Source organism: Palaemon carinicauda, chromosome 5, assembly GCF_036898095.1.
Source record: "Palaemon carinicauda isolate YSFRI2023 chromosome 5, ASM3689809v2, whole genome shotgun sequence".
NCBI classification, from domain to species: domain Eukaryota; kingdom Metazoa; phylum Arthropoda; class Malacostraca; order Decapoda; family Palaemonidae; genus Palaemon; species Palaemon carinicauda.
Window position 1 is genome coordinate 176,822,165 of NC_090729.1, and position 27,536 is coordinate 176,849,700.

At 35.5% G+C, this 27,536-nt stretch overlaps 29 non-coding genes and 1 pseudogene across 29 annotated transcripts; 10 read left to right on the top strand and 20 right to left on the bottom strand.

Moving 5' to 3' along the window:
- Positions 1-395: 395 nt before the first annotated feature.
- Positions 396-466, bottom strand: TRNAG-GCC (transfer RNA glycine (anticodon GCC)). The gene has a single exon. It is a non-coding gene; the product is annotated as a tRNA-Gly (tRNA).
- A 576-nt stretch (positions 467-1,042) lies between these two features.
- On the bottom strand, positions 1,043-1,113 carry TRNAG-GCC (transfer RNA glycine (anticodon GCC)). Its single transcript has one exon. It is a non-coding gene; the product is annotated as a tRNA-Gly (tRNA).
- A 1,115-nt stretch (positions 1,114-2,228) lies between these two features.
- TRNAG-GCC (transfer RNA glycine (anticodon GCC)) lies at positions 2,229-2,299 on the bottom strand. The gene has a single exon. It is a non-coding gene; the product is annotated as a tRNA-Gly (tRNA).
- A 576-nt stretch (positions 2,300-2,875) lies between these two features.
- Positions 2,876-2,946, bottom strand: TRNAG-GCC (transfer RNA glycine (anticodon GCC)). Its single transcript has one exon. It is a non-coding gene; the product is annotated as a tRNA-Gly (tRNA).
- Positions 2,947-3,505: 559 nt separating this feature from the next.
- Positions 3,506-3,576, bottom strand: TRNAG-GCC (transfer RNA glycine (anticodon GCC)). Its single transcript has one exon. It is a non-coding gene; the product is annotated as a tRNA-Gly (tRNA).
- A 1,192-nt stretch (positions 3,577-4,768) lies between these two features.
- On the bottom strand, positions 4,769-4,839 carry TRNAG-GCC (transfer RNA glycine (anticodon GCC)). The gene has a single exon. It is a non-coding gene; the product is annotated as a tRNA-Gly (tRNA).
- A 515-nt stretch (positions 4,840-5,354) lies between these two features.
- Positions 5,355-5,425, bottom strand: TRNAG-GCC (transfer RNA glycine (anticodon GCC)). The gene has a single exon. It is a non-coding gene; the product is annotated as a tRNA-Gly (tRNA).
- Positions 5,426-5,996: 571 nt separating this feature from the next.
- TRNAG-GCC (transfer RNA glycine (anticodon GCC)) lies at positions 5,997-6,067 on the bottom strand. The gene has a single exon. It is a non-coding gene; the product is annotated as a tRNA-Gly (tRNA).
- A 1,204-nt stretch (positions 6,068-7,271) lies between these two features.
- On the bottom strand, positions 7,272-7,342 carry TRNAG-GCC (transfer RNA glycine (anticodon GCC)). Its single transcript has one exon. It is a non-coding gene; the product is annotated as a tRNA-Gly (tRNA).
- Positions 7,343-7,816: 474 nt separating this feature from the next.
- TRNAG-GCC (transfer RNA glycine (anticodon GCC)) lies at positions 7,817-7,887 on the bottom strand. The gene has a single exon. It is a non-coding gene; the product is annotated as a tRNA-Gly (tRNA).
- A 449-nt stretch (positions 7,888-8,336) lies between these two features.
- TRNAG-GCC (transfer RNA glycine (anticodon GCC)) lies at positions 8,337-8,407 on the bottom strand. Its single transcript has one exon. It is a non-coding gene; the product is annotated as a tRNA-Gly (tRNA).
- Positions 8,408-9,735: 1,328 nt separating this feature from the next.
- On the bottom strand, positions 9,736-9,806 carry TRNAG-GCC (transfer RNA glycine (anticodon GCC)). The gene has a single exon. It is a non-coding gene; the product is annotated as a tRNA-Gly (tRNA).
- Positions 9,807-10,379: 573 nt separating this feature from the next.
- Positions 10,380-10,450, bottom strand: TRNAG-GCC (transfer RNA glycine (anticodon GCC)). The gene has a single exon. It is a non-coding gene; the product is annotated as a tRNA-Gly (tRNA).
- A 1,095-nt stretch (positions 10,451-11,545) lies between these two features.
- On the bottom strand, positions 11,546-11,616 carry TRNAG-GCC (transfer RNA glycine (anticodon GCC)). Its single transcript has one exon. It is a non-coding gene; the product is annotated as a tRNA-Gly (tRNA).
- Positions 11,617-12,148: 532 nt separating this feature from the next.
- TRNAG-GCC (transfer RNA glycine (anticodon GCC)) lies at positions 12,149-12,219 on the bottom strand. The gene has a single exon. It is a non-coding gene; the product is annotated as a tRNA-Gly (tRNA).
- Positions 12,220-12,818: 599 nt separating this feature from the next.
- Positions 12,819-12,889, bottom strand: TRNAG-GCC (transfer RNA glycine (anticodon GCC)). The gene has a single exon. It is a non-coding gene; the product is annotated as a tRNA-Gly (tRNA).
- A 247-nt stretch (positions 12,890-13,136) lies between these two features.
- TRNAG-GCC (transfer RNA glycine (anticodon GCC)) lies at positions 13,137-13,207 on the bottom strand. Its single transcript has one exon. It is a non-coding gene; the product is annotated as a tRNA-Gly (tRNA).
- A 546-nt stretch (positions 13,208-13,753) lies between these two features.
- On the bottom strand, positions 13,754-13,824 carry TRNAG-GCC (transfer RNA glycine (anticodon GCC)). Its single transcript has one exon. It is a non-coding gene; the product is annotated as a tRNA-Gly (tRNA).
- A 312-nt stretch (positions 13,825-14,136) lies between these two features.
- Positions 14,137-14,207, bottom strand: TRNAG-GCC (transfer RNA glycine (anticodon GCC)). Its single transcript has one exon. It is a non-coding gene; the product is annotated as a tRNA-Gly (tRNA).
- A 1,090-nt stretch (positions 14,208-15,297) lies between these two features.
- Positions 15,298-15,368, bottom strand: TRNAG-GCC (transfer RNA glycine (anticodon GCC)). The gene has a single exon. It is a non-coding gene; the product is annotated as a tRNA-Gly (tRNA).
- Positions 15,369-17,366: 1,998 nt separating this feature from the next.
- LOC137641625 (uncharacterized) overlaps positions 17,367-27,536 on the top strand; it is a 111,468-nt pseudogene continuing 101,298 nt past the window's right edge.
- TRNAG-GCC (transfer RNA glycine (anticodon GCC)) lies at positions 18,919-18,989 on the top strand. Its single transcript has one exon. It is a non-coding gene; the product is annotated as a tRNA-Gly (tRNA).
- TRNAG-GCC (transfer RNA glycine (anticodon GCC)) lies at positions 21,122-21,192 on the top strand. The gene has a single exon. It is a non-coding gene; the product is annotated as a tRNA-Gly (tRNA).
- TRNAG-GCC (transfer RNA glycine (anticodon GCC)) lies at positions 23,606-23,676 on the top strand. The gene has a single exon. It is a non-coding gene; the product is annotated as a tRNA-Gly (tRNA).
- TRNAG-GCC (transfer RNA glycine (anticodon GCC)) lies at positions 23,842-23,912 on the top strand. Its single transcript has one exon. It is a non-coding gene; the product is annotated as a tRNA-Gly (tRNA).
- On the top strand, positions 24,078-24,148 carry TRNAG-GCC (transfer RNA glycine (anticodon GCC)). Its single transcript has one exon. It is a non-coding gene; the product is annotated as a tRNA-Gly (tRNA).
- On the top strand, positions 24,315-24,385 carry TRNAG-GCC (transfer RNA glycine (anticodon GCC)). Its single transcript has one exon. It is a non-coding gene; the product is annotated as a tRNA-Gly (tRNA).
- TRNAG-GCC (transfer RNA glycine (anticodon GCC)) lies at positions 25,320-25,390 on the top strand. Its single transcript has one exon. It is a non-coding gene; the product is annotated as a tRNA-Gly (tRNA).
- On the top strand, positions 25,967-26,037 carry TRNAG-GCC (transfer RNA glycine (anticodon GCC)). The gene has a single exon. It is a non-coding gene; the product is annotated as a tRNA-Gly (tRNA).
- On the top strand, positions 27,210-27,280 carry TRNAG-GCC (transfer RNA glycine (anticodon GCC)). The gene has a single exon. It is a non-coding gene; the product is annotated as a tRNA-Gly (tRNA).

Here is a 27,536-nt window from a genome sequence, read left to right on the forward strand (position 1 = left end):
CTCTCTCTCTCTCTCTCTCATTTTAAAGATGAAGTTTTGGAAATTTAGAGACACTTTTTTCTATCATGCTGGAGAGGTTTTTTGAAGGTTTTTAAATATCTTTGCCTCCCTCCCTTTCTATTTATTTAACAATTTGGTCATTTTTTTCTCTTGATATAAATCATCTTTTAAGATGGATATTATTCAGTTGTTCCTATCATTTATGTAACTCACTTTATCTGAGTCAAATCAGAGAAAATTTACATAAATTTTGCTTTGTATTAAAACCAATATCTTTTAGAACCTGAGTCAATTTGTTTATGAATTATGTCTTAACGTTCTCAGCATTCCAAGTAGTTTCTGAGAGGAATGCAAGTGATTTAGTATTAATTCTATCGTGGAGGTGATGAAAATTGTGCATCGGCCGGGAATCGAACCCGGGCCTCCCGCGTGGCAGGCGAGAATTCTACCACTGAACCACCGATGCTTAAAGACTTTTGTTATGCCCTGTGAGTTCACTTGAATTTAATTTCCCATATTTGCCATAATGGCTGTGTTCCAACTCGTTTGATATTCTGTATTATCACTTGCTATATTGTATCTATTTCACTGAATCAGAAGCTGCTTATCAGAAGAACTTCCTTTCCATTTGATAGAATTTTCAATGACTTCACAGTTAATGAAAAATTAATCCAACTATTTATTGGACTTGTGGACTATTTTCGGTTTTTTCTTTTGATGATATTACCTAAATAAAATCTATTCAAGGCAAGTTAAGTGGCATTCATCTTAATTTTTCTTTCTTATTCCTTCTCCTTCTTTCATTTTTCATTATTTCACTTTCCAACAGTTGCTCCTGTCATATATGTAACTCACTTCATCTTAAAAGTCATGTGAGAGAAATTTTACATATATAATTTTTCTTTGGGTTATTTGTCCAATATATTTTAAGGCCTGAGGCAATTTTGTTTATGAATACCTAATGTTAGCACCACTCTGAATAGTTATTGAGAGGAAGGGAAGTAATTTAGTATTGATTCAGTCTTTGAGGTGATGAAAATTATGCATCGGCCGGGAATCGAACCCGGGCCTCCCGCGTGGCAGGCGAGAATTCTACCACTGAACCACCGATGCCTAAAGGAATGAAAATGTTATGCCTTGTGGGTCAGCTTGGATTGAGTATGAACAGAATTTTTCTATTTTTTCATGATTACTCTCATTGTTCTATTTCTTTGAGAATTTCATAGATTTTACTCATATGTGAAAATACTATGATTTAATAATCTAGGGTTTATCATTAATTCAACCGTCTCTGTCATTTCAAAGACGTGGTTTTGGAAAGTTAGATATTTTTTTCTCTCATACTGGAGAGGGTTTTTTCAAGATTGATTATCCTTTATCTTTCTCCTTTTAAAATGATTCCTATATTGGTCCATAGTTCTCTCTTCGAGAACCACATATTTTGAGATGGATGTTATTCAGTTGTTCCTATCATCTCTGTAACTCATTTTTATCTTAAGAGTCATATGAGGAGAAATTTAAATATATTATTTCTCTTTGGAGTAAATCCAATATTCTTAAGAACCTGAGGCAGTTCGTTTATGAATTCATAATGCTAGTGGCATTACATATGACTTGTGAAAGGAAGCAAAGTGATTTAGTATTAATTCTATCGTGGAGGTGATGAAAATTGTGCATTGGCAGGGAATCGAAAGCCTCCCGCGTGGCAGGCGAGAATTCTACCACTGAACCACAGATGCTTAAAGGGAAGAAAATTTTATGCCCTGTGACTCAGCTTGGATATAGTTTGTTCTTTACTATCTCTCTCTCTCTCTCTCTCTCTCTCTCTCTCTCTCTCTCTCTCTCTCTCATTTTAAAGATGAAGTTTTGGAAATTTAGAGACTATTTTTTCTATCATGCTGGAGAGGTTTTTTGAAGGTTTTTAAATATCTTTGCCTCCCTCCCTTTCTATTTGTTTAACAATTTGTCCATTTATTTCTCTTGATATAAATCATCTTTTAAGATGGATATTATTCAGTTGTTCCTATCATTTATGTAACTCACTTTATCTTAAGAGTCAAATCAGAGAAAATTTACATAAATTTTGCTTTGGATTAAAACCAATATCTTTTAGAACCTGAGTCAATTTGTTTATGAATTATGTCTTAACGTTTTCAGCATTCCAAGTAGTTTCTGAGAGGAATGCAAGTGATTTAGTATTAATTCTATCGTGGAGGTGATGAAAATTGTGCATCGGCCGGGAATCGAACCCGGGCCTCCCGCGTGGCAGGCGAGAATTCTACCACTGAACCACCGATGCTTAAAGACTTTTGTTATGCCCTGTGAGTTCACTTGAATTCAATTTCCCATATTTGCCATAATGGCTGTGTTCCAACTCGTTTGATATTCTGTATTATCGCTTGCTATATTGTATCTATTTCACTGAATCAGAAGCTGCTTATCAGAAGAACTTCCTTTCCATTTGATAGAATTTTCAATGACTTCACAGTTAATGAAAAATTAATCCAACTATTTATTGGACTTGTGGACTATTTTCGGTTTTTTCTTTTGATGATATTACCTAAATAAAATCTATTCAAGGCAAGTAAAGTGGCATTCATCTTAATTTTTCTTTCTTATTCCTTCTCCTTCTTTCATTTTTCATTATTTCACTTTCCAACAGTTGCTCCTGTCATATATGTAACTCACTTCATCCTCAAAGTCATGTGAGAGAAATTTTACATATATGATTTTTCTTTGGGTTATTTGTCCAATATATTTTAAGGCCTGAGGCAATTTTGTTTATGAATACCTAATGTTAGCACCACTCTGAATAGTTATTGAGAGGAAGGGAAGTAATTTAGTATTGATTCAGTCTTTGAGGTGATGAAAATTATGCATCGGCCGGGAATCGAACCCGGGCCTCCCGCGTGGCAGGCGAGAATTCTACCACTGAACCACCGATGCCTAAAGGAATGAAAATGTTATGCCTTGTGGGTCAGCTTGGATTGAGTATGAACAGAATTTTTCTATTTTTTCATGATTACTCTCATTGTTCTATTTCTTTGAGAAATTCATAGATTTTACTTATATGTGAAAATACTATGATTTAATAATCTAGGGTTTATCATTAATTCAACCGTCTCTGTCATTTCAAAGACGTGGTTTTGGAAAGTTAGATATTTTTTTCTCTCATACTGGAGAGGGTTTTTTCAAGATTGATTATCCTTTATCTTTCTCCCCTTAAAATGATTCCTATATTGGTCCATAGTTCTCTCTTCGAGTACCACATATTTTGAGATGGATGTTATTCAGTTGTTCCTATCATCTCTGTAACTCATTTTTATCTTAAGAGTCATATGAGGAGAAATTTAAATATATTATTTCTCTTTGGAGTAAATCCAATATTCTTAAGAACCTGAGGCAGTTCGTTTATGAATTCATAATGCTAGTGGCATTACATATGACTTGTGAAAGGAAGCAAAGTTATTTAGTATTAATTCTATCTTGGAGGTGATGAAAATTGTGCATCGGCCGGGAATCGAACCCGGGCCTCCCGCGTGGCAGGCGAGAATTCTACCACTGAACCACCGATGCTTAAAGACTTTTGTTATGCCCTGTGAGTTCACTTGAATTCAATTTCCCATATTTGCTATAATGGCTGTGTTCCAAATCGTTTGATATTCTGTATTATCACTTGCTATATTGTATCTATTTCACTGAATCAGAAGCTGCTTATCAGAAGAATATTCTTTCCATTTGATAGAATTTTCAATGACTTCACAGTTAATAAATCCAACTATTTATTGGAAACTTGTGGACTATTTTCTGACTTTTCTTTTGCTGATATTCCCTAAAGAAATTCTACCGAATACCAGTTAAGTGGCATTCATCTTAATTTTGTTCTTATTCCTTCTCCATCTTTCATTATCTCACTTTCCAACAGTTGGTCCTGTCATATATGTAACTCAGTTTATCTTAAAAGTCATGTGAGAGAAATTTGACATATATGATTTTCTTTGGGTTAAATCCAATATATTTTAGAGCCTGAGGCAATTTTGTTTATGAATTATTAATGTTAGCACCACTCCAAATAGTTATTGAGAGAGGAAGGGAAGTAATTTAGTATTGATTCAGTCTTTGAGGTGATGAAAATTATGCATTGGCCGGGAATCGAACCCGGGCCTCCCGCGTGGCAGGCGAGAATTCTACCACTGAACCACCGATGCTTAAATGAAAGACAATGTTATACCATGTGAGTCAGCTTGGATTGAGAATGAACAGATTTGTTCTATTTTTTCATGATTACTCTCATTCTGTTCTATTTCTCTGAGAATTTCTTGGTTTTACTTACATGTGAAAATACTATGATTTAATAATCTAGGGTTTATCATTAATTCCACCTTCTCTCTGTTATTTCAGAGACGTGGTTTCGGAAATTTAGATTTTTTTTCTCTCATGCTGGAGAGGGTTTTTTTTTAAAATTGATAGTTCTTTATCTTTCTCCCTTTCAAATGATTCTTATATTGGTCCATACTTCTCTCTTCGAGTACCACATATTTTAAGATGGATGTTATTCAGTTGTTCCTATCATGTCTGTAACTCATTTTTATCTTAAGAGTCATATGAGAAGAAATTTAAATATATTTCTCTTTGGAGTAAATTCAATATTCTTAAGAACATGAGGCAGTTCGTTTATGAATTCATAATACTAGTGGCATTACTTATGACTTGTGAAAGGAAGCGAAGCGATTTAGCATTGACTCTTTTTGGTAGGTGATGAAAATTGTGCATCGGCCGGGAATCGAACCCGGGCCTCCCGCGTGGCAGGCGAGAATTCTACCACTGAACCACCGATGCTTAAAAGAAAGCAAATGTTATGCCCTGTGACTCAGCTTGGATATAGTTTGTTCTTTACTCTCTCTCTCTCTCTCTCTCTCTCTCTCTCTCTCTCTCTCTCTCTCTCTCTCTCTCTCTCTCTCTCTCTCTCTCTCTCATTTTAAAGATGAAGTTTTTGAAATTTAGAGACTATTTTTTCTATCACGCTGGAGAGGTTTTTTGAAGATTATTAAATTTCTTTGTCTCTCTCCCTTTTTATTTATTTAACAATTAGTCCATTCTTTTCTCTTAATATGAATCATCTTTTAAGATGGCTATTATTCAGTTGTTCCTATCATTTATGTAACTCACTTTATCCTAAGAGTCAAATCAGAGAAAATTTACATATATTTTGCTTTGGATTATAACCAATATCTTTTAGAACCTGAGTCAATTTGTTTATGAATTATGTCTTAACGTTCTCAGCATTCCAAGTAGTTTCTGAGAGGAATGCAAGTGATTTAGTATTAATTCTATCGTGGAGGTGATGAAAATTGTGCATCGGCCGGGAATCGAACCCGGGCCTCCCGCGTGGCAGGCGAGAATTCTACCACTGAACCACCGATGCTTAAAGACTTTTGCTATGCCCTGTGAGTTCACTTGAATTCAATTTCCCATATTTGCTATAATGGCTTTGTTCCAACTCGTTTGATATTCTGTATTATCACTTGCTATATTGTATCTATTTCACTGAATCAGAAACTGCTTATCAGAAGTACATTCTTTCCATTTGATAGAATTTTCAATGACTTCACAGTTAATAAATCCAACTATTTATTGGAAACTTGTGGACTATTTTCTGACTTTTCTTTTGCTGATATTCCCTAAAGAAATTCTACCGAATACAAGTTAAGTGGCATTCATCTTAATTTTTTTTTCTTATTCCTTCTCCTTCTTTCATTTTTCATTATCTCACTTTCCAACAGTTGGTCCTGTCATATATGTAACTCAGTTTATCTTAAAAGTCATGTGAGAGAAATTTGACATATATGATTTTTCTTTGGGTTAAATCCAATATATTTTAGAGCCTGAGGCAATTTTGTTTATGAATTATTAATGTTAGCACCACTCCAAATAGTTATTGAGAGAGGAAGGAAAGTAATCTAGTATTGATTCAGTCTTTGAGGTGATGAAAATTATGCATCGGCCGGGAATCGAACCCGGGCCTCCCGCGTGGCAGGCGAGAATTCTACCACTGAACCACCGATGCTTAAATGAAAGAAAATGTTATACCATGTGAGTCAGCTTGGATTGAGTATGAACAGATTTTTTCTATTTTTTCATGATTACTCTCATTCTGTTCTATTTCTCTGAGAATTTCTAGGTTTTACTCACATTTGAAAATACTATGATTTAATAATCTAGGGTTTATCATTAATTCCACTGTCTCTCTGTTATTTCAAAGACGTGGTTTCGGAAATTTAGATTTTTTTCTCTCGTGCTGGAGAGGGTTTTTTTAAAAATTGATAGTTCTTTATCTTTCTCCCTTTCAAATGATTCTTATATTGGTCCATACTTCTCTCTTCGAGTACCACATATTTTAAGATGGATGTTATTCAGTTGTTCCTATCATGTATGTAACTCATTTTTATCTTAAGAGTCATATGAGAAGAAATTTAAATATATTATTTCTCTTTGGAGTAAATCCAATATTCTTAAGAACATGAGGCAGTTTGTTTATGAATTCATAATGCTAGTGGCATTACATATGACTTGTGAAAGGAAGCGAAGCGATTTAGCATTGATTCTATCTTGGAGGTGATGAAATTTGTGCATCGGCCGGGAATCGAACCTGGGCCTCCCGCGTGGCAGGCGAGAATTCTACCACTGAACCACCGATGCTTAAAGACTTTTGTTATGCCCTGTGAGTTCACTTGAATTCAATATCCCATATTTGCTATAATGGCTGTGTTCCAACTCGTTTGATATTCTGTATTATCACTTGCTATATTGTATCTATTTCACTGAATCAGACCCTGCTTATCAGAAGAACATTCTTTCCATTTGATAGAATTTTCAATGACTTCACAGTTAATAAATCCAACTATTTATTGGAAACTTGTGGACTATTTTCTGACTTTTCTTTTGCTGATATTCCCTAAAGAAATTCTACCGAATACAAGTTAAGTGGCATTCATCTTAATATTTTTTTTCTTATTCCTTCTCATTCTTTCATTTTTTATTATCTCACTTTCCAACAGTTGGTCCTGTCATATATGTAACTCAGTTTATCTTAAAAGTCATGTGAGAGAAATTTGACATATATGATTTTTCTTTGGGTTAAATCCAATATATTTTAGAGCCTGAGGCAATTTTGTTTATGAATTATTAATGTTAGCACCACTCCAAATAGTTATTGAGAGAGGAAGGGAAGTAATTTAGTATTGATTCAGTCTTTGAGGTGATGAAAATTATGCATCGGCCGGGAATCGAACCCGGGCCTCCCGCGTGGCAGGCGAGAATTCTACCACTGAACCACCGATGCTTAAAGGAAAGAAAATGTTATGCCTTGTGAGTCAGCTTTGATTTTGTTTACTCTCTCTCTCTGTCTCTCTCTCTCTCTCTCTCTTTCTCTCTCTCTGTCTCTCTCTCTCTCTCATTTTAAAGATGAAATTTTGGAAATTTAGAGACTATTTTTTCTATCATGCTGGAGAGGTTTTTTTGAAGATTATTAAATTTCTTTGTCTCTCTTTCTATTTGTTTAACAATTAGTCCATCTTTTTCTCTTAATATAAATCATCTTTTAAGATGGATATTATTCAGTTGTTCTTATCATTTATGTAACTTACTTTATCTCAAGAGTCATATCAGAGAAAATTTACATAATTTTGTTTTGGATTAAAACCAATATTTTTCAGAACCTGAGCCAATTTGTTTATGAATTATGTCTTAACGTTCTCAGCATTCCAATTGGTTTCTTGATTTAGCACTAATTCTATCGTGGAGGTGATAAAAACTGTGCATCGGCCGGGAATCGAACCCGGGCCTCCCGCGTGGCAGGCGAGAATTCTACCACTGAACCACCGATGCCTAAAGGAAAGAAAATGTTATGCCCTGTGAGTTCATTTGGATTCTCTCCTTCTCTCTCTCTCTCTCTCTCTCTCTCTCTCTCGGCCATTTTAAAGCTAGGGTTTAGAAATTTCGATAATAATTTTTTTCTCTCTTGCTGGAGAAGTTATTTGTGGATTGAGAGAAGTTCTTTGTCTTTCTCCATGTCAATTAATTTCGCTATTGCATCATCCCTCTGTCTTTGATTACCTCATATTTTAAGATGGGTCTTATTCAGTTGTTCCTGTCATCTATGTAGCTCATTTTCTCTTCACAGTCTTAGAGAAATTTTACATAAATGGTTTTTTTTGTATTTAATCCAATATCTTTTAGAATTTGAGCTATTTTGTTAACATCAATATCATTACAAATAACTTGTGAATGGAAGCGAAGTTATTTAGTATAATCTATCTTGGAGGAGATGAAAATTATGCATCGGCCGGGAATCGAACCCGGGCCTCCCGCGTGGCAGGCGAGAATTCTACCACTGAACCACCGATGCATAAAGGAAAGAAAATGTTATGCCCTGTGAGTTCGCTTGGATTCAATTTATTCTTTACTTTAACACACTCTTTCTCTCTCTCTCTCTCTCTCTCTCTCTCTCTCTCTCTCTCTCTCTCTCTCTCTCTCTCTCTCTCATTTCAAAGCTGTGGTTTTGGAAATTTAGAGAAAATTTTTTTCTCGTGCTGGAGAGGTTATTCGAAGATTTATAGAAGGTTTTTTCTTTCTCCCTTCCAGTTTATTTCTCTATTGTTCCATCCTTCTCTCTCTGAATGCCACATCTTTTAAAATGGATATTTTTCAGTTGTGTCAGCTTGGATTCAGTTTTCCATAAATAAGGAGTTTGATATTTTGTATTGGCCCTTTCATTGAATCAAAAAAATTTTATTTGATTCACTTCCTTGGCATCTGACAAAATTTATTGATTTTTTTGTTAATTTTAGTACCAAATTTATCTATTAGAAACGGACAGGCTATACTGTTGCGTTTGTTTGTCTAATATCATCTAAAGGAAACCTGATGAATACTAGTGAGATGGATATCAATTTGTTTTCTATGTAAATTTCAAATATATGATTCATCTTTATAGTGAATGCGTTATGTTTTCATATGTGCAAATAATTCTTAATGAATTTATTACCCTACCATTATTTTATATGGCTTTCCGGGGAATTGTAATGAAACCATCGACAGAGGTGAATTAGTAACAAAACTCTATCTTAGAGATGAAAATTGTGCATCGGCCTGGAATCGAACCCGGGCCTCCCGCGTGGCAGGCGAGAATTCTACCACTGAACCACCGATGCTTAAAGGAAAGAAAATGTTATGCCTTGTGAGTTCACTTATATCTGAAATGCGTGTCTTAGACACTGAACATATGCACATAAAATCAGTGTCTGAGCTCCCTCTACATTCAAATTTTAATTGAGGAAAACCCGGAGATAGCTGCTAATAACTCGGCAGGTATACAAGTAACTTTCCATCTCAAACACCCTATACCTTGCTTACAGTGATGATTAGATGGTTTCACTATAGAAAGCTGTTGAGTCGTCCGAGTGGACAAACTTTTGCAAGTTAAAATCGACCTCAAGTTGACTGACTAATTTGTTAGCTGCCGTTGGTGTCTTAATTGACATGGTTGCAGATGCAGTAATGATTTTAGATGCTGTAATCACTGTCAGTCGTTGTTTAGTTGTTCGAATGATAGCACAGAAGATAGTTCCTAGATTGTCATCAAGACCCAGAGGGTTTCTCAAATTTATGATTCCTTTATAGATGCTGGTAATTGAAACACTTTTCCATAGCTGGTCTCTCCATCATTTAAAACTGTGCATCGGCCGGGAATCGAACCCGGGCCTCCCGCGTGGCAGGCGAGAATTCTACCACTGAACCACCGATGCTTAAAGGATATCTAAATTTTCTAAAGCTTTATAATTCAATATCTACGTCAAAAGAAAATTTATATCATAGCAATTACCAGTCAAATCCATTCATACTGAAGTATGTTATTCATATCACAATTAGTCTTTCCTTCATCTAAAACTGTGCATTGGCTGGGTAGGCGTGAATTGTACCACTGAACCACTGATGCTTAAATGGAAGAAAACGTTATGCTTTGTGAATTTGCTTGAATTCAAATATATATATATATATATATATATATATATATATATATATATATATATATATATATATATATGTATATATATATATATATGTAACGTATGTTATGATTTCTCATTATCGGTTGACATGGAACATAGATATTATTGAGATGTTCCTGTCGTCTATGTAACTCATTTTATCTCATGAGAGATTTTACATATATGATTTCTCTTTGGATGAAATCCAATATCTTTTGAAACCTGCGCAAATTCGTTTATGAATTCATAGTCTTAACAGCATTTCAAATGGTTTTCAAGGATATTGTAAGTGATTTATTATTGGATCTCTTTTAGATGTGATGAAAATTGTGCATCGGCCGGGAATCGAACCCGGGCCTCCCGCGTGGCAGGCGAGAATTCTACCACTGAACCACCGATGCTTAAATGTAAAATTTATAAAACTTTATAATTCAATATCTAATATATGAGAAAATTTATTTTCACTGCTACAAGATATCGTAGACGGTCGTTCGGTTTGTATCAAAGCCAACACTTCTTGTTGGCAAGGGCCTATCCCTTGGTCGGCCCGTAGATATCGTATTGAGCATTTACCGGTCAGGTCCATTCACTCTGAAGTATGTGATTCTTAACACAAATATTCTCTCCTTCGTCTTAAACTCTGCATCGGCCGGGAATCGAACCCGGGCCTCCCGCGTGGCAGGTGAGAATTCTACCACTGAACCACCAATGCTTAAAGGAACATAAATGTTACTCCTTGTGAGTTCACTAGGATTCACTTTATTTTTTAATTTACCTCTCTCTCTCTCTCTCTCTCTCTCTCTCTCTCTCTCTCTCTCTCTCTCTCTCTCTCTCTCTCTCTCTGATATTTCAAAGCTTGGGTTTTGGAAATTTAGAGAATATTTTTTCTCTCATACTGGAGAGGTTATTTGAAGCTTGATAAAAGTTTTTTTTCTTTTCCCTTTCAGTTTATTTCTCTATTGGTCCATCCTTCTCTCTTCGAGTGCCAAATCTTTTAAAATGAATGTTACTCAGTTGTGTCAGCTTGGATTCAGTCTTCCAAAAATGAGGAGCTTGATATTCGGTATTGGCCCATTCTCCCTTGTATCTCTTTCATTGAATTAGAAATTGGTTGGTTGACACACTTCCTTTGGATTTGACTGAATTCAATTATTTTATTGTTAATTTGAATAGCTCATTTATCTATTGGAAACGGATATGCTATACTGTTGCTTTTGTTTGTCTATTATCATCTAAAGGAAACCTGCTGAGTACTGATGAGACGGATATAATTCTGTTTTTTATGTAACTAATTTTATGTTATCAGTTATATATCAGGAATTTCAAATATATAATTCATATTTATAGTAAATGCAATATCTAGTCATACGTTAGAGTAATTCTTAATGAATTCATAACTCTACCATTATTTCATATGGTTTTCCAGGGAATTGTAATGAACTCATGAACAGAAGTAATTTAGTATCACAACTCTATCTTAGATGAGATGAAAATTGTGCATCGGCCGGGAATCGAACCCGGGCCTCCCGCGTGGCAGGCGAGAATTCTACCACTGAACCACCGATGCTTAAAGGAGAGAAAACGTTATGCCTTGTGAGTTCACTTATATCTGAAATGCGTGTCTTAGACACTGAACATATGCACATATAATCAGTGCCTGAGCTCCCTCTGCATCCAAATTAGAACCAAGGTAAACCAGAAAATACCTGCTGATAACTAAGCAGGTATACAAGTAACTTTCCAACTCAAACACCCTATACCTACCTTACAGTGATGATTAGATGGTTTCACTATAGAAAGCTGTTGAGCCGTCGGAGTGGACAAACTCTTGCAAGAAAATCGACCTCAGGTTGACTGTGACTAATTTGTTAGGTGACGTTGGTGTCGTAATTGCAGATGCAGTAATAATTATAGATGCTGTAATGATTGTAGATGCTGTAATCTCTGGCAGTCCTTGTTAAGTTGTTCGAATGATAGCAAAGATGAAAGATCCTAGAAGGTCATCAAGACCGAGATGGTTTCTCAAACTTATGATTCCTTTATAGATGCTGGTAATTGAAACACTTTTCCATAGCTGGTCTGTCCATCATTTAAAACTGTGCATCGGCCGGGAATCGAACCCGGGCCTCCCGCGTGGCAGGCGAGAATTCTACCACTGAACCACCGATGCTCAGATGATAACTCGATTTTCTCATGGTTTATAATTCAATATCTACGTCTAAAGAGAATTTATATCATAGTGAGCAATTACCAGCCAAATCCATTCATTCTGAAGTATGTTATTCATATCACAATTAGTCTTTCCTTCATCTAAAACTGTGCATTGGCTGGGTCGGTGTGAATTGTACCACTGAACCACTGATGCTTAAATGGAAGAAAACGTTATGCTTTGTGAATTTTCCTGAATTCAATCATTGCCCAACAGGGTAATGTTACAATCTGTTTGATATTCTATATATATATATATATATATATATATATATATATATATATATATATATATATATATATATAAAACCTATGTTACGATTTCTCATTATCGATTGACATGGAACATAGATATTATTGAGATGTTCCTGTCGTCTATTTAATTCATTTTATCTTATAAGAAATTTTACACATATGATTTCTCTTTGGATGAAATCTAATATCTTTTGGAACCTGTGCAATTTCGTTTATGAAATCATAGTCTTAGAAGCATTTGAAATGGTTTTCAAGGATATTGTAAGTGATTTATTATTGGATCTCTTTTAGAGGTGATGAAAATTGTGCATCGGCCGGGAATCGAACCCGGGCCTCCCGCGTGGCAGGCGAGAATTCTACCACTGAACCACCGATGCTTAAATAATAACTAGATTTTATCATACTTTATAATTCATATCTAATATATGAAAAAAATTATTTTTATTGCTACAAGATATCATAGACGGTCGGTCGGTCGGTTTGTTTTAAAGCCAACACTTCTTGTTGGCACGGGCCTTTCCTTGGTTGGCCATTAGATATCATAGTAAGCATTTACCGGTCAGGTTCATTCACTCTGAAGTATATGATTCCTATTACAAATAGTCTCTCCCTCGTCTAAAACTGTGCATCGGCCGGGAATCGAACCCGGGCCTCCCGCGTGGCAGGCGAGAATTCTACCACTGAACCACCGATGCTTAAATAATAACTAGATTTTCTCATACTTTATAATTCAATATCTACATTAAAGGAAAATTTATTTTCACTGCTACAAGATATTATAGTGAGCAATTAACATTCAAGGCCATTCACTCTGAAGAATGTTATTCTTTTCACAATATTGTCTCCTTCATCTAAAACTGTGCTTCGGCCGGGAATCGAATCCGGGCCTCCCGCATGGCAGGCGAAAATTCTACTACTGAATCACCGATGCTTATAAAAATGAAAACATTATGCCTTGGGAATTCACTTGAATTCAATTTCCCATATCCTTCAGCAGGGTTGTTTTAATGTGTTTGATATTATCCGTTGGTATGGAACATGGATATTATTGAGATGTTCCTGTCATCTATGTAACTCATTTTATCTTATGAGAAATTTTACATAAAATGATTTCTCTTTGGGTGAAATCCAATATCTTTAAAACTAGAGCACATTTGTTTATAAATTCATAGTCTTAGCTGCATTTCAAATGGTTTTCTAGGGGATCGTAAGGGATTTTCTCTTGGAGGTGATGAAAATTGTGCATCGGCCGGGAATCGAACCCGGGCCTCCCGCGTGGCAGGCGAGAATTCTACCACTGAACCACCGATGCTTAAAGAAACGAAAACATTATGCCTTGTGAATTTGCTTGAATTCAATTTCCCATATCCTTCAGCAGGGTTATGTTTTAATGTGTTTGATATTATCCATTGATATGGAACATGGATATTATTGAGATGTTCCTGTCGTCTATGTAATTCATTTTATCGTATGAGAAATTTTACATAATATGATTCTCTTTGGATGAAATCCAATATTTTTTAAACCAGAGCAAATTTGTTTATAAATTCATAGTCTTAGCTGCATTTCAAATGGTTTTCTAGAGGATTCGTAAGTGATTTTCTCTTGGAGGTGATGAAAATTATGCATCGGCCGGGAATCGAACCCGGGCCTCCCGCGTGGCAGGCGAGAATTCTACCACTGAACCACCGATGCTTATAGGAGAGAAAATGTTATGCCATGTAGGTGAGCTTGTATTTAGTTTTCCATAAATGAGAAGTTTGATTTTCTGTTGTCCATTTCTTCGTTGTATCTCTTTCATGGAATTAGATGCTGGTTATTCAAAGATTCTCCTTAGCATTTAACAGAATTCAATAATATTATTGTAAATTTGAATACCCATTTTATATATTTGAATTTGACACCCATTTCTGTTGCTTTTGTTTTTCTGTTATCGTCTAATGAAAACCCTCTGAATGCTAGAGAGACGAATGTTAGTATGTTGAACCTGTTTTTCATATAACTGATTTTATGTTAACAGTTCTATAACAAAAATTTCAGATATGCGGCTCATCATTATATTAGATCCAATATATTTTCATACTTGAAAAAAAAAAATTCCTAATGGATTCATAACCTTGCCATCATTTCAAAGTGTTTCTGGGAATTTTAATGAAATGATGAACAGAAGTGATTTTTTGTCTCCATCTTTAGAGGTGATGAAAACTGTCATTTTCTAGTTTTCTCCGAGAATTTCATATGTTCTACCTATATGGAAATATACTGTAATTTGATAATATATAAAATTATGTTAATCTTCCATACTCCCTAGTTTCACCTTCAACCGTGCTTCTTCCCAAAACAAGCAAACTTCCCTGACCTATTCAATGAATTCTCACACTCGTATGTTATCATTTCACTTGTGTTGATTGTTAATCTAAGCCTCTCTCTGTCATTTCTGAAATTTAAAGATTATTTTTTCTGTCATGCTGGAGAGGGTCTTTGAAGATTGATAAAATCCTTTGTCTTTCTCCCTTTCAATTTCTATCTGTATTTGTCCATCCTTCTCTCTTCGAACGTGATATCACATCTTGTAAGATGGATACTATTATTCATTTGTTCCTGTCATCTATAACTAATTTAATCTTATGAGAGAAATTTTACATATATGATTTTTCTTTGGAATAATCCAAAACCTTTCAGAACCCCGGGCTTATTCGTTTATTAATTCACTCCAATTGGTTTCTTAGAATAATGGAAGAGATTTAGTATTGATTCTTGAATATCTTTGAGGTGATGAAAATTATGCATCGGCCGGGAATCGAACCCGGGCCTCCCGCGTGGCAGGCGAGAATTCTACCACTGAACCACCGATGCTTATAAGAGACTAAATGTTATGCCATATCAAATCAATATCCCATATCCATACAAGGCCTATATTTCAACTAGCTTGATATTCTATGCGTTATTACTTGCTTTACTGTATCTCATTGAATCAAATGCCGGTTTTAGAAGAATTTTTTTCTCTATTGAAAGAATTTCCTATGATTTCACTGTTGATTAAATGTTTTCATCTATTTATTGCAAATTGATGATTTAATCTCTCACTTTTGTTTCTTTTATGCTATGTAAAGAAAACCTTTTGAAGGTTAGTGGAACGATATTGAATTGTAGTTTTTGTTTTAATTTCCTTTCGCTAATTTTGTATCCTCTCTTTTTATTTTTGTTGGCTCTTTCTCCCTCATTTTCGTGTCTGTTGTGATTATCTTGTTTCTTTGAGAATTTTATTCATATATATATATATATATATATATATGTATGTATGTGTGTGTGAGAGAGAGAGAGAGATCTTGTGATAAAAGGAATCTTTTGTTATGGTTAATTTTGTTTTCAAGCTGTCAACTGATAAGAAAAAAAAACTTTCACTGACAACAGATCAGCCCAATACGTCAATAAATAGTCTAGAGGCACTAAAGGACTTCAGGTGAAAGACGTCACATTATAAAATGGTTCAGCCAGATCTTTGCTCAGACAGAATCTATAACGTTTACAACGCTTCCAGTAGGCTAAAATTACTGCCAGATATTTGATCAGACAAAATCTATTTCGTACAAGTAGCATGACACCAGTATCCATTGCAACTGCTGCTAAACTGGGAACGTTTTCTACATTTAGACTTCAAGAATACTGTAATAAGAAACATTGATTTCCAAACATTCCAGTTCTCATGGAAAGGTTCTGCTCCCAATAAAATTAACTGTTTAATATGCAGTAGTAATAATTATATCACCTTCATTTTACTGAAAGTATAAATTATCCTAAATTTTGATAAGGGTCTCTGTCACTTGCATGTGGTGAGGCTATTAATGTTCTCATGCGTAAGTGATAAGAGGTATTTATCACACGCTTGTATTAATGTTCCTTATCAATTTCTCATGGTAAGGGTGAGAAGATTCACTGGCATAATAGAGTTTGTAATAGCTATGATACTAACGTGAAAATACCTATTGATTGGATTGGGATATTAGTGGATTACGTAGGTATTATTTGATGATAGCCTGTGATCTTTTTGTATTGTGGAGCCAATTTAACAAATAAATGCAGTGTCATTAGATTCGGCAAGAATAGAGGAAATAATCCTCTCTCTCTCTCTCTCTCTCTCTCTCTCTCTCTCTCTGCTGACCGATTATATTATCTCTCTCTCTCTCTCTTTGCTGACCGATTATATTATCTCTCTCTCTCTCTCTCTCTCTCTCTCTCTCTCTCTCTGCTGACCGATTATATTATCTCTCTCTCTCTCTCTCTCTCTCTCTCTCTCTCTCTCTCTCTGAAAAAGGTTAGGGCCTAATATTATTGATAACTTCAACATTACTTTATATAATAATAATGACAATAATGATGATTATAATAATAATAATAATAATAATAATAATAATGATAATATATTTCAATAAACCCTATGTGCTATTTTACTAATTCCCGAAATCTTTGATATAACTGATGTAAATTGTCTGGTGTGGTAGTGAAACGAAGTGGAATGTCCTCTGCAATGCAGTAATAGACTGTATTGGATTATTATATTTAGAAATATGTAGTTATGATTAAGTTGTTGGCTCTACCATGCGAATAAAATTTCGTTAATATACAATGCTCTTTCTATGAAGTAAAAAGACCCTACTGCAGTTTTCGTTTGTACACGAGAGCATGATACATACTCATTTATAATAAGATTTTAAGAAAATGTGGATTTCAGACAGAAGAATATCTGGTTTCAAAAACGAATTAATCTAAGAATTTTCATTTTCCTAATAATAAGATTTTCATATATCAATTAAACAACATTATAATGTTATTTTTGTATTTTCAGGAATGTGATGGAAGGAGGCCAGTTTTCCAGAATCGCTGCTAAGATATTCATGGGTCGATATTGAGGTCTCGTCGCAGCTTAAAAACGACTTGTGGAGAACTCCAAGTCTAAAACGTGAGTAAGCATTGACTCCCACATATAATTGATACCTGGCAGAAGTAATTTAAAACAAATACTTAAATTATATATCTTACTTTTTTGCTAGAAAGCGTATATGGATTCATTATTACAGCTTTCAGGAATATGTACGATTGATTTGTTCAGTTTTTTTCTCTTATTCTTTTTGGTTTGCAGTTTATATGTTACTGCATTCCCCTAAGTATTTGTTGCTCTCTCTCTCTCTCTCTCTCTCTCTCTCTCTCTCTCTCTCTCTCTCTCTTTCTCTCTGTTAAAGCAGTACCAAATAAATTGATTTTGGGATATTTCTTCGTTATTTATATCAATAACAAATCCCAGATGTTCACTAAGAACTAATGATCGGGTTTCCAATTTAACTACATATTGCAGAGTTTGTTGTTAAAGGACCTACAAAACCAAATGACCTTTTCCATGTGGTATTACTTTAGCAGAGAGAGAGAGAGAGAGAGAGAGAGAGAGAGAGAGAGAGTAATGATGATTAAAGACGCCATCGGGCGTGTACGTGTTGCAGCACTTAAACTTTTACCACTCATTGTGCAGACAGACAATGACTTGCATGTTGCATGGACGTGTTTCCTTCAAAAATGACATTTAATGGAAACATACATTGGAAGTTAATCTAGTTTTAACTTTTCACTTTCATCTTCAACATAGTATTTTTGTCTTTAACATCTTTCTTATTGTTGTGCCTTTTTCATGTTTTTGCTTCTTTTCGCAGATCTTTTGCCATTTGGTTTAATTCTTCTTCTCCTAAAAATTGTGATACAAATACTTTAGCAATTATATTTCTGCGAGCTTGTTTACTGTAAGACGCCCTCTTTCCTCTTTCAATGTTGATGTGTTGAGCTTCAACCTCTTCTCTGTGAAAATTTGGAACATTTTGCCTATATATGAATCTCAGACATAGAGACACTAATGTCGATAACCCTTGAATTGTAATGGTAAACCCAGAAAGCCACATAATTTTAAAAACGTTGGTGGGATTATACTACCTTACGAAGGAAAAGGTTATAAATTTGATAAGTAAAGTACTCATCAAAAACCTAAATTACTGTAATTGGCCAAGTGCCCAGAAAGGCCCTTTTAATTGTCATTTCCTAGATATGTGTAAAGTGTAATGATATGAAATGGAAAGAAAATTCCTTGGCATTTAGAGTGATTTTGACTATCCAATTAATGCATGCGTCTTGAAATTCATCGTATGAATGAATGGTTCTCGAAGAAATATGATTTTAGAAACTAAGATTTAACCCTTCATTGCCCATGGAGCCTGTCATGCGTGAAGAACAGTCATAGAAAACGGGAGATCATTGAACCGAGTGACAAAGGCGCGCGATGAACTGAATTCTTGCAGAAGTGAAAATGCCTCGTCATTTAGCGACGTTATCAAACAATATGTAAAAATAGCCCTAAATGTGATAAGCATCGGTGGTTCAGTGGTAGAATTCTCGCCTGCCACGCGGGAGGCCCGGGTTCGATTCCCGGCCGATGCAAAGTTTTGAGAAAAGTAGTAGGAACTCAATTTTAAAAACGCATAACCGAATAATGACTCCGGTTAGCAGATCCTGTAAACATTACGAACTTAAGAGTCAACCTTGAAGATCGTTTATGCAATGTGGAACTCTCAGTGAATTATTCAAAGTGAGGTCCTACAGTGCCAATGAGACAATGACCATTTTAACTTCGTCTCCAGTATGAAGTATCATTGACCTTACTGTGGGATCTAGCTGTAGGGGAACTGTTGGTGTAACTAATGTGGACCGACAGATTTTTTTTTTTTCCTTTTTTGCAGGAGTGATGATTGATTTGATCTTTATTAGGAGTAGCCTAAAACGTAAGAGCTGCCCCTTGAATATTTGTAATACCATTTATGGTGAATTGCACCTTATTCAACAAACGCTTGACTAATTATAGTCTAGATAATTGCACAGGTTCGAGTATTAAAGCATCTGCTATTATGTAATTTAAAGCAAATTGATTCGTTTTTCCCATATACTGCAATTTCTAAGGAAATGTTTATGGGAAGTTGGATATTTTCGTAATATTAAAGCCTTATTCATTATAGAGGCTTAGAGTTACAAGTTAAGGTATTTGGAAATTCTTATTATTGTTGTTTTTGTTGTTAGGGAAAAGACCTTCTTTTAGAAAGGTATTATTGAAGCTGGTTGCTGCCTCAGAGGCGTTAATTTTATAACAAACCCTTTTCTATGGGTATTATAATTTCCTTTTCATCATTACTGCATTCTGCTAGTAATTTTGCGTACTCCGTCGTTGTTGCTTTTATTACCTCCGCCAACGAAGTTTGAAGGAGGTTATGTTTAACCCCTTGTTTGTGTGTTTATGCGTGTGTTTGTATGTGAACAGCTTCCTGGCCACGATCTCAATCGTAGAGTAATGGAACTTGCCGGGATTAACTATTATGTAAAAAGCTGGAAATTATTAAATTTTGTAAGGGCAAGGTCAAAGGTCAAGGTCACAGTCAATCAAAATGTCCAATTCACGTAATCAGCCATAAGTTTGGACATCGTTGTCACAGAAACTTCAAACTTGGTTTATATTTGAGTGTATGAAAATACACGCCAATTAATACATGTTAAGGTCAAAAGTCAAGGTCAAAATAGAGCAAAAGGTCGAGAAATAAGCTGCCTCGGCGGAGGTCTGCACCCTACTGATTGCCCCTCTGGTTGTCTTCATAATTAGTGATAGTGATTATTATGATATAATTATGCGATAATGGAAATATATGTTACACTATGATGTTTAGAGACTGTTGGCCAAATATATTTTCTCTTATAAACGGCAGGGAAAAAATGTGAATAACAGCTCCAAAACCAAAAGATTTTTCTAGTATATTTCATAGCAATATGATTCATACGTTTTAAACTTTTGGCATCATCATCATCATCATCATCATCATTATTATTATTATTATTATTATTATTATTATTATTATTATTATTATTAACTCTGGGTGGAAAAGCACAATGCTACAAACCCCAAGGTCTCCTACAGAGAAACTAGCTTAGTGAGGAAAGGAAATAAGAGAATAGCAAATAAACTATTTAAAATTAATGAACAAAAAATACATATATAACAACGTTAAATAGGTCAGTCATATATAAACTATAAAACGAAACTGTGTCAACCAACTCATCAGTTCCACTGATATAACTGCCCGATTAGGAAGGTCATTCCAGAATCTAGTCACATCTAATATATAAAACTTCTTGAAGGATGAGCAGTAGTTTTATTCCAGCTGTGACCAGTACAGGTAACTTATTTTTTTTAGATTTTCTAAAACGGAAAAAATTATAGTGAAAAAAAATCCTTTTATTGCTCTAGAGGATTTTGACCCACCCGTGGTGTGTATCGCGTAATACACTTTACGAAATAGCGGTTTCAAACGTGTTATTGGTATTAAGAGTATGAAACCAAATAAATACTTTAGAGCCTTCGTCCAGTGAGATGTTTAATCAGTCATAGAAAACGGGAGACCGTTATTCGCCCGGTCGGGTTTCATGCGACAAGTGTTAATAGAGCTGAATTCTTGCAGTATTGAAAATGAATTGTCATTCAGCGTCGATAGGAAAGTATAAAAAATAGAATAAATTCCTCGTATATGTAAGCATCGGTGGTTCAGTGGTAGAATTCTCGCCTGCCACGCGGGAGGCCCGGGTTCGATTCCCGGCCGATGCAAAATTTTAAATGATGCCGACACAATTTGGTATTTTGATACCATCAACTAGTCTAGGGATTATAAAGAGATACTTTCATTACTTACTTAATCCTCTGGCACCCACTTGATGCATGGGACCTTAATGCTTTCACGCCATATCTCTCTTTCCTGTGCCATCTCTCTGAGCTCAACCTCCCTGCACATTGTCATCAGCCCAGTTTCTCTTGTTCTACCATATCTTCCCTTGTCCATTGATTACCATTCAGGTACATCTTTGGCTAACACATCTTCACTTAAATATGAACAGTAGAATGAACTAGTTTGTGTGTTTTAGATGTTCCAGTAATCCAGGATTTCTCATATGTGCGCTCTAACGACCACGGTCGACAGTGATTAAGACGTCTATGACCATGTTTATTGCGACACCAACGTCAAATAAAAGTTAGTCAAAATTATCTTGTGCAAGTACTCTAACTTTAGATTGAGACACTCCCAACCCCGATAGATTTCGTTAATGGACATTCCCTAATCTACTAGCTGAGTCATCAACAACCAGTGCCTGATCGCCCTTGGTCCTATCTTGGGTGGATAGGGAACTTAGACGCTGATTAACTGTGTACATTTCATCGGCCCCTAGGACATAGTGGAACAAGCACAATGCACTATATCTTGCATTTGCCGCTCATGAGTGATCTTGAAACCTTTAAGTGATAGTTAGGAATTGGTTGAATGGTTGCTCCACCGAATATATGATAATAAAATACTTAAGTTGATTATAGTAGAATAATAAAGGGAATATCAAAATATGAAAATTGTATTGATAAATTAAATTTTTGGTTATGTGGTTGGGGAAAGGGGCAAATTTGGGACTGTCTGTTGTGATGAAGAGAGTCTTTGGTTTCTTCGCTGTAATCATGTTCAAATTCTGACGATATTAGGGTCTAAGGTCTATAAATTACTTCTCTGATTACATTTAAAATTCTTTTTGCTTTAAGGGCTGCTTTTCTGGTTCTGTACAGCAGGGGAGCCCTACTCTGTACAGGACCTCCACGATCGTTTTATGGTGTTCATTCGGGAGCATTTAACCTTCCACAATGCGTATTGCTCGTTTACTGTTAGGTCGTCACTATCCAAACACTCACAGAATAAGAGTTTTCAGTTTCCTCTTAAAAGCTTTAATATCTTCAATTATTCGGATATCTCTCGGGAGCTTATTATATAGTCTCGGGGCCGCATATTTAAAGGCTCTGGAGCCTACAGTAGACATTGTGACGGGCCGAGAGAAGGTTGTGAACTCAAAGGCAGTATGAAAGCAACTGAGTTAATTTATTATAGAACACTCTCCTTTATATACAAAACCTCAAGGCAACAGGAAATTACATGTTCGAGAAACAGACAATGTTACATAGGAGAAACGCAGACATGTTTATTCTGGTTCTTTTTAGTGCGAGGGAAGAGCGAAGATACAAGCATAATATATAAAAAATTTATTATGTACGATCGTGTGACACACGGTTGGTACAACATGTATCTAGGTTCTAATATGATCACTGTTGTTCTTACTTAGTATGCTTGTGGTAATTAAGAAAGAATTTATTCTATATATCCCGACAGAATACTTTTGAAAATTTTTGTTCCTTAAAAGAATGTAGTTTCGTCTTATACTGTAATTTCTGTGAACATAATTTACGATGAAATTTAATATGATTATGATGGTAAAACTGTTCATAGCTGTGTCAGGTCGAAATAATTCATGGGAATTTTAAGATGATGATGATGATTATTATTATTATTATTATTATTATTATTATTATTAATATTGGGTATTATAATACCCAAGATTAACAGACATGGCATGGTGTTTTATTCAAGTTTTTATTATTATTATTATTATTATTACAATGGAAACTGAAACAATAAACATAAGATAATTTTTCAATACAGTGGTAGTACAAATATCTGTTATGGAAAGATATCCAAAGAAAAGAAGCATTTCCTACATAAGAACTGGGCATAACATTTTAGGGATTTTCTCATAACCATATTTGTCAACTTTGTCATTGAGTAAATTGAACAGAATGCGTAATTTATTTCTTGGATATGAAAAAGGGAAAGATTCATGTGGAAAACTGTCATAGATGATTTGAAGAATTAAAACTCATTGGACATAGTTAGTTTTGTGATTTACTGTACAAATAAATGAAATTAAATGTTATATTTGGATTAGAAAAACAAATATGATGATAAACTTTGCAAGTACTCCTCATGTGAGATATGTCAAGAAAAGTCATAGAAAACGAGAGAACATTAATCTATAATTTGGGTATTAGGAGATAAGTTTTGATACACAAATGCTCATAACGATAAAAATGCAGTGGCCTTTCAAGTTGATATATAAGAATATGATATAAGAAAATGTTCATTTTTAAGGTAGCATCGGTGGTTCAGTGGTAGAATTCTCGCCTGCCACGCGGGAGGCCCGGGTTCGATTCCCGGCCGATGCAAAATTTTAAATGATGCTGAGACGATTTGTGATAAGAATCACATGCTTGAGAGCGAAAGGACTTGATCGGTGATCACTCGCTATGATTTCTTGTAGCAATGAAAATAAATTTTCCTTAACGTATTTATTGAATTATAAAGTAGGAGAAAATTTAGTTATAATCTAAGCATCGGTGGTTCAGTGGTAGAATTCTCGCCTGCCACGCGGGAGGCCCGGGTTCGATTCCCGGCCGATGCAAAATTTTAAATGATGCTGAGACGATTTGTGATAAGAATCACATGCTTGAGAGCGAAAGGACTTGATCGGTGATCACTCGCTATGATTTCTTGTAGCAATGAAAATAAATTTTCCTTAACGTATTTATTGAATTATAAAGTAGGAGAAAATTTAGTTATAATCTAAGCATCGGTGGTTCAGTGGTAGAATTCTCGCCTGCCACGCGGGAGGCCCGGGTTCGATTCCCGGCCGATGCACAGTTTTACATGAGGGAGAGACAATTTGTGATAAAAATCACATGCTTGAGAGCGAATGGACTTGATCGGTGATCACTCAGTATGATTTGTTGTAGCAATGAAAATAAATTTTCCTTTAACGTATATATTGAATTATAAAGTAGGAGAAAATTTAATTATAATCTAAGCATCGGTGGTTCAGTGGTAGAATTCTCGCCTGCCACGCGGGAGGCCCGGGTTCGATTCCCGGCCGATGCACAGTTTTAGATGATGGAGAGACTATTTGTGATAAGAATTCCATACTCCAGACTAAATGGACTTAACTAACGGGTAATTCCTCACTGGGATTTCTTGTAGCTGTGAAAATATATTTTCGTTCAACGTAGATATTAAAGTCTAAAGTATGAGAAAATCAAGTCATTATTTAAGCATCGGTGGTTCAGTGGTAGAATTCTCGCCTGCCACGCGGGAGGCCCGGGTTTGATTCCCGGCCGATGCACAGTTTTGAATCATTGAGAGACCTTGTAGTAAGGATTTTCAATTACTAATAATTTAGTTTAAAAGTTTAAAAGCTCTTCATGAATGGCAGATGCAAGGGACAGTGACAATGTCCTAGCTAGCATGACAATGCCCTAGAGATTGACAATAAATGCAGTACATATGATCAGCCCCCAAGCCCTCTCTTCACCCAAGCTAGGACCAGGAAGGGCCAGGCAATAGCTGCTGATGACTCAGGAGCTAGACCAAACACTGGGAGCATTTCCTGATAAGAACCCCTAGACATAACTTTGAGAGGGTCGTTTTCATTACCAAATTTTCCTTCAAATGAATTATGCAGAATTTAGATTTATTTCTTTAATATGTAAAAAGGGAAAAATTATAATGAAAATATTGTTTTAGTCACCTTGGAAAATTACAACTCAACGAATTTAGTTTATTGTGTATTATATTTTATGCATATGGATGCAAAAGTAGTATTGTAATCAGAAAAATGAAAATGTCAATACTTTGTGAAATATATATCGACTGAAATGTAAGACCAACCATAGAAAACGGGATACCATTAATCTGTGGGTAGGGTATAAAGCGACAGGTGTTGGTTAACCTGATTTTTTTTTGCTGCAGTGAAAATATTTTTCTTTTATATCGATATTGAAGTATTAAATATAAGAAAATCTTGCACATATTCTAGGCATCGGTGGTTCAGTGGTAGAATTCTCGCCTGCCACGCGGGAGGCCCGGGTTCGATTCCCGGCCGATGCACAATTTTAATTGACAGACTCTTTCATCTGTACCATCATTCAAACAACTTAGCGACAATGACTGGCAGTCATTGCGGCTTCTACGACCATGTTAATTGTAACACCATTGTCAACTAACAATTCATTCGCAGTTAACCCTAGGTCATTCTAACTTGCAAAGGTTAGTCCACACTGACTATTCAACAGCTTTCTCTAGTGAACACTATATATCCATCACTGTGAGGTAAGGGGATGATCAGTCATTACCTGGTCATCCTCAGTTTTAACGTAGGTGCAAATGGAGCTCGGGGACTGGTCATATATACTGTACATATGATCAGTAGTTTCAAGTATAAGGGAATATTTATCTTTGTGGAAATTTCAGGATCATAGACGGAATAATAATTTCAATGGAATAGTAGGTTACTAGAAAAAATTCCTCTAATTGGGATTTGGTGACTGACTTTTCAAGAAGTATTATATAGTAATGTATATCATCATTTATGCTACCCTTTGATAGATTCAAAAGAAGTCTGCAGAGAGAGAGAGAGAGAGAGAGAGAGAGAGAGAGAGAGAGAGAGAGCAGTAGATTTTCTAAGCATCGGTGGTTCAGTGGTAGAATTCTCGCCTGCCACGCGGGAGGCCCGGGTTCGATTCCCGGCCGATGCACAATTTTAGATGAGACACACTATCTATGAGAGATAACATACTTCAGAGTAAACAGTCTTCACCCATAATTACTCACTCGTAACGTTGATCGTGATGGTTATTGTGGAACTTTCCTCTTTGCAATAGCCTAAACAAGCTAGCCCTGACGAGTGGTATTGATTAAGGTATTTATGACCATGATAATAGGGAAAAACATCATATATCTAATATGTCACAATCATCTTGCATTATGAATCTTGTAATGCATTTGATAAATCATACTAATGCCCGCAATGTGATCTAGCTGCTGATCAATCACCTGCTATTGCCTGGCCCTCCTTAGTCTTAGCGTGAGGGGAATATATTGAAGCTAGACACTGATCTTTTGTGTATATGATGAATTTGTAGAGAATTGGAACACAGTACAGCAATAACCTGTCACATTTTCCACCACTCACAGGCAATGTTTTTCCTTCAAGGGATTATTAGTAGTAGGATGACTGGTTGTGCCAATGAGTATAAGATTTTCATACACTCTAGCTAATTTTAAGGGAATATTAGAGGAAACTGAAGTACTAGAAAATGGTGTATCATTAATTTGTGTAGGATATTGATTAAGCTACAGGTGTTGATGAGTCGGATTTCTTTAAGGGAAGAAAATAAATATTCCTTTAACATAGTTATTGAAGTATAAAATATAAATTCTTTCCCATTTTCTAAGCATCGGTGGTTCAGTGGTAGAATTCTCGCCTGCCACGCGGGAGGCCCGGGTTCGATTCCCGGCCAATGCACAGTTTTAGATGAGGGAGAGACGATTTGTGATAAAAATCACATGCTTGAGAGCGAATGGACTTGATCGGTGATCACTCACTATGATTTCTTGTAGCAATGAAAATAAATTTCCTTTAACGTATATAATGAATTATAAAGTAGGAGAAAATTCACTTATGATCTAAGCATTGGTGGTTCAGTGGTGGAATTCTCGCCTGCCACGCGGGAGGCCCGGGTTTGATTCCCGGCCGATGCACAGTTTTAGATGAGGGGGTGACCATTTGTGATAAGAATCACATGCTTGAGAGCGAAAGGACTTGATCGGTGATCACTCGTTATGATTTCTTGTGGCGATAAAAATAAATTTTCCTTTAATGTATATATTGAATTATAAAGTAGGAGAAAATTCACTTATGATCTAAGCATCGGTGGTTCAGTGGTAGAATTCTCGCCTGCCACGCGGGAGGCCCGGGTTCGATTCCCGGCCGATGCACAGGTTTAAATCATGTCATGATCATTTATGGAAAGGGTTTTCAATTACCAGCATATATAAAGGAATCATGAACTTGAGAAACCATATGGGTCTTGATGGCATTCCAGGATCTTTAATCACCGTCATCATTCGAACAATTTAGCAACAATAACTGCAAAGTGATAACAGCATCTACAATCACGTCAATTACGACATCAGCGTCAACTAACAAATCATTCACAGTCAACCTGAGGTCAAGTCTAACTTGCAAAAGTTT